Source organism: Arachis hypogaea, chromosome 17, assembly GCF_003086295.3.
Source record: "Arachis hypogaea cultivar Tifrunner chromosome 17, arahy.Tifrunner.gnm2.J5K5, whole genome shotgun sequence".
NCBI classification, from domain to species: Eukaryota; Viridiplantae; Streptophyta; class Magnoliopsida; order Fabales; family Fabaceae; genus Arachis; species Arachis hypogaea.
In genome coordinates this window covers 41,024,897-41,030,151 of record NC_092052.1, presented here as the reverse complement: position 1 = coordinate 41,030,151, position 5,255 = coordinate 41,024,897, and the positions used below count along the sequence as shown (strand labels likewise).

Below are 5,255 nucleotides of genomic sequence, written 5' to 3'. Positions count from 1 at the left end.
ACAGAAGGAGGTTCAATGGAATCTCTATGGTCTCTAGATGAGCCTCAGATTCCTTTGGTTCCTTAAAGGGATACTCCTTATTGGTCACTGAACGTCCCAGGAGGTCTTCCTCACTAGGATTCATGTTCTCCTCCTCCTCTTTGGGTTCGGCCACATCATGTAAGGCTATGGCCTTGCACTCTCTTTTTGGATTTTCTTCTGTATTTCTTGGGAGAGTACTTGGAGGGATTTCAGTGACTCTTTTACTCAGCTGGCCCACTTGTGCCTCCAAATTCCTAATGGAAGACCTTGTTTCATTCATGAAACTCACAGTGGCCTTAGATAGATCAGAGACTATATTTGCTAAGCTAGATGGATTCTGCTCAGAATTCTCTGTCTGTTGCTGAGTGGATGATGGAAAATGTTTGCTATTGCTAAACCTGTTTCTTCCACCATTATTAAAGCCTTGTTGAGGCTTTTGTTGATCCTTCCATGAGAAATTTGGATGATTTCTCCATGAGGGATTATAGGTGTTTCCATATGGTTCACCCATGTAATTCACCTCTGCTATTGCAGGGTTCTCATGATCATAAGCTTCTTCTTCAGAAGATGCCTCTTTAGTACTGTTGGATGATTCCTTCAATCCATTCAGACTCTGAGAGATCATATTGACTTGCTGAGTCAATATTTTATTCTGAGCCAATATGGCATTCAGAGTATCAATTTCAAGAACTCATTTCCTCTGAGGCGTCCCATTATTCACAGGATTCCTTTCAGAAGTGTACATGAACTGGATATTTGTAACCATGTCAATGAGTTCTTGGGCTTCTGCAGGCGTTTTCTTTAGGTGAATGGATCCACCTGCAGAATGGTCCAATGACATTTTAGATAATTCAGACAGACCATCATAGAATATATCCAGGATGGTCCATTCTGAAAGCATGTCAGAAGGACACTTTTTGGTCAGTTCCTTGTATCTCTCCCAAGCTTCATAGAAGGATTCACCTTCCTTTTGTCTGAAGGTTTGAACATCCACTCTAAGCTAACTAAGCTTTTGAGGAGGAAAGAACTTGGCTAAGAAAGCTGTGACCAGCTTATCCCAAGAGTTCAGGCTATCCTTAGGTTGAGAGTCCAACCATATTCTAGCTCTGTCTCTTACAGTAAATGGGAAAAGCATAAGCCTGTAGACCTCGGGATCAACCCCATTGGTCTTAAAAGTATCACAGATCTGCAAGAATTCAGTTAAGAACTGAAAGGGATCTTCGGATAGAAGTGCATAAAACTTGCAATTCTGTTGCATCAGAGAAACTAGTTGAGGTTTCAACTCAAAATTGTTTGCTCCAATGGCAGGGATTGAGATGCTTCTTCCATGTAAATTGGAATTAGGTGCAGTAAAGTCACCAAGCATCTTCCTTGCATTGTTGTTATTTTCGGCCATGTCTCCTTCTTTTTCGAAAATTTCTGTCAGATTTTCTCCAGAGAGTTGTGCTTTAGCTTCCCTTAGCTTCCTCTTTAGAGTTCTTTCAGGTTCAGGATCAGCTTCAACAAGAATGTTCTTGTCCTTGTTCCTGCTTATATGAAAAAAAGAAGAGAACAGAAAATATGAAATCCTCTATGTCACAGTATAGAGATTCCTTTATGTGAGTAGAAGAAGATATGAATAGAAGAAGGAAAAGATGAGAATCCAAACACAAGGGTGAGGAGTGGGTTCGAATTCTTAGATGAAGAGGAGTGTTAGTAAATAAATAAATAATTAGAAGGAGATGAGGGAGAAGAATTTTCGAAAATTAAATAAATTAAAATAAAAGTATTTTTGTTTTTAAATTGAATTTAAAATAAAAAAGTAAAAATTAAAGTTCAAAAATTAAGAAAGGAAAATTGAATCAAATTAAATTAAATTGAAAACAATTAGTTAATTTAAAAAGGAATTTTGAAAAAGAGGGAAGGGATTTTCGAAAATTAGAGATAGAATTAGTTAGGTAGTTTTGAAAAAGATATGATTGAAATAGTAAACTTTTAAAATCAAACAAAAAGTCAAGTAGTTAATTGAAAAAGATTTAAAAATCAATTTTGAAAAGATAAGAAGTTAGAAAAGAAGTTAGAAAAGATTTTGAAATTGATTTTGAAAAGATGTGATTGAAACTTATTTTGAAAAAGATTTGAAAAAGAAATTTAAAGAAAGATTTGATTTTGAAAATTAAAGTTGATTACTTGACTAACAAGAAACTAAAAAGATATGATTCTAGAGTTTAAAGATTGAACCTTCCTTACTAGGCAAGTAACAAACTTAAAAATTTTGAATCAATCACATTAATTGTTAGCATTAATTTCGAAAATATGAAATAAAGATAAGAAAAAGATTTTGAAAATCAATTTGAAATTTTCGAAAATCATAAAAGCAAAATGAAAAAGATTTGGTTTTTGAAAAAGATTTGAAAAAGATAGAATTTTTAAATTGAAAATTTGATTTGACTCATAAGAAACAACTAAATTTTAAAAAGTTTTGAAAAAGTCAACTCAAATTTTCGAAAATTTATGAGTGAAAAAGGGAAAGATATATTTTTTATTTTTGAATTTTTAATGATGAAAGAGAAAAACATCAAAAATACTCAATGCATGAAAATTTTGGATCAAAACAAATGATGCATGCAAGAAATTATGAATGTCAAGATGAACACCAAGAACACTTTGAATGTCAAGATGAACACCAAGAACTTATTTTTAAAAATTTTGAAGAAAAGAAAAACATGCAAGACACCAAACTTAAAGATTTTTAATTTTTAAACACTAACAAATTGAAAATGCATATGAAAAACAAGAAAAGACACAAAACAAGAAAATATGAAGATCAAACAAGAAGACTTGTCAAGAACAACTTGAAGATCATGAAGAACACATGCATGAGTTTTCGAAAAATGCACAAATTTTTAAACATGCAATTGACACCAAACTTAAAAATTGACTCAAGACTCAAACAAGCAACACAAAAATATTTTTGATTTTATGATTTTATAATTTTTTTTTTTGGATTTTCAAAAATTAATTGGAAAAGAAAAAATAAGGATTTCAAAATTTTTAATAAGAATTCCAGGAATCTTGCAATGTTAGTCTAAAGCTCCAGTCCAGGAATTAGACATGGCTTACTAGCCAACCAAGCTTTCAGTGAAAGCTCCGGTCCAAAACACTAGACATGGCCAATGGCCAGCCAAGCTTTATGGTGCACGAAATTGTGATGTCCAGGCTCAAACAATCCCTGGCAACGTGAGCAACTTGGTACGCGTAATCGTGATTACACTTTAATTATGTAAAATTCATGGCTCTTTCTTTCCTTGGCAGTGGCGCCAAGGACATGGTGCCAATACCATGGTTCACAACTTCGATACAACTAACCAGCAAGTGCACTGGGTCGTCCAAGTAATACCTTACGTGAGTAAGGGTCGAATCCCACGGAGATTGTTGGTATGAAGCAAGCTATGGTCACCTTGTAAATCTCAGTCAGGCGGATATAAAATAATTATGGAGTTTTCGAATAATAAATAATAGAATAGGGATAGAGATACTTATGTAAATCATTGGTAGGAATTTCAGATAAGCGAATGGAGATGCTTTTCGTTCCTCTGAACCTCTGCTTTCCTGCTATCTTCATCCAATCAGTCTCACTCCTTTCCATGGCTGGCTTTATGTGATACATCACCACTGTCAATGGCTACTTTCGGTCATCTCTCGGGAAAATGATCCAATGCCCTGTCACGGCACGGCTAATCGTCTGGAGGCATCACCCTTGCCAATGGCTTCATCTTATCCTCTCAGTGAATAATATGCTCACGCACCCTGTCACGGCACGGCTATTCATCTGTCGGTTCTCGATCATGCTGGAATAGGATTTACTATCCTTTTGCGTCTGTCACTAACGCCCTGCAATCGCGAGTTAGGAGCTCGTCACAGTCATTCAATCATTGAATCCTACTCGGAATACCACAGACAAGGTTTAGACTTTCCGGATTCTCTTGAATGCCGCCATCATTCTAGCTTACGCCACGAAGATTCCGGTTAAGAGATCTAAGAGATATTCATTCTAGCTTATTTCATGTAGAACGGAAGTGTTTGTCAGGCACGTGTTCATAGGGGAGATGGTGATGAGTGTCACACATAATCATCACCTTCATCACGTTCTTGGGTGCGAATGGATATCTTAGAAGTGAAATAAGATGAATTGAATAGAAAACAGTAGTACTTGCATTAATCTTTGAGGAACAGCAGAGCTCCAAACCTTAATCTATGGAGTGTAGAAACTCTACCGTTAAAAATACATAAGTGAAAGGTCCAGGCATGGCCGAGATGGCCAGCCCCCAAAACGTGATCAAAGGATCATAAGGTAATCCCAGGATGCCTAATACAATAGTAAAAGGTCCTATTTATAATAAACTAGCTACTAGGGTTTACATGAGTAAGTAATTGATGTATAAATCCACTTCCTGGGCCCACTTGGTGTGTGTTTGGGCTGAGCCTGAGTGTTGCACGTGTAGAGGTCCTTCTTGGAGTTGAACGCCAGCTTTTGTGCCAGTTTAGGCGTTCAACTCTGGTTTTGGCTCCTTTTCTGGCGCTGGACGCCAGGTTTGGGTAGAAGGCTGGCGTTGAACGCCAGTTTACGTCGTCTATTCTTGGCCAAAGTATGGACTATTATATATTGCTGGAAAGCCCTGGATGTCTACTTTCCAACTCAATTGAAAGCACGCCATTTCGAGTTCTGTAGCTCCAGAAAATCCACTTCGAGTGCAGGGAGGTCAGAATCCAACAGCATCAGCAGTCCTTCTTCAACCTCTGAATCTGATTTCTGCTCAAGTCCCTCAATTTCAGCCAGAAAATACCTGAAATCACAGAAAAACACACAAACTCATAGTAAAGTCCAGAAATGTGAATTTAACATAAAAACTAATGAAAACATCCCTAAAAGTAACTAGATCCTACTAAAAACATACTAAAAACAATGTCAAAAAAGCGTATAAATTATCCGCTCATCACAACACCAAACTTAAATTGTTGCTTGTCCCCAAGCAACTGAAAATCAAATAGGATAAAAAGAAGAGAATATACTATAAATTCCAAACTATCAATGAAACAGAGCTTCAATCATATGAGCGGGACTTATAGCTTTTTGCCTCTTGAATAGTTTTGGCATCTCACTCTATCCATTGAGATTCAGAATGATTGGCATCAATAGGAACTTCAGATTTCGAATAGTGTTATTGACTCTCCTAGTTCAGTATGATGATCCT

The 5,255-nt window shown here is 36.4% G+C and overlaps 1 non-coding gene across 1 annotated transcript; it reads left to right on the top strand.

Annotated features, from left to right (window-relative positions):
* The first annotated feature begins 917 nt into the window (after positions 1-917).
* On the top strand, positions 918-1,023 carry LOC112767590 (small nucleolar RNA R71). The gene has a single exon (XR_003185031.1). It is a non-coding gene; the product is annotated as a small nucleolar RNA R71 (small nucleolar RNA).
* Positions 1,024-5,255: the final 4,232 nt, after the last annotated feature.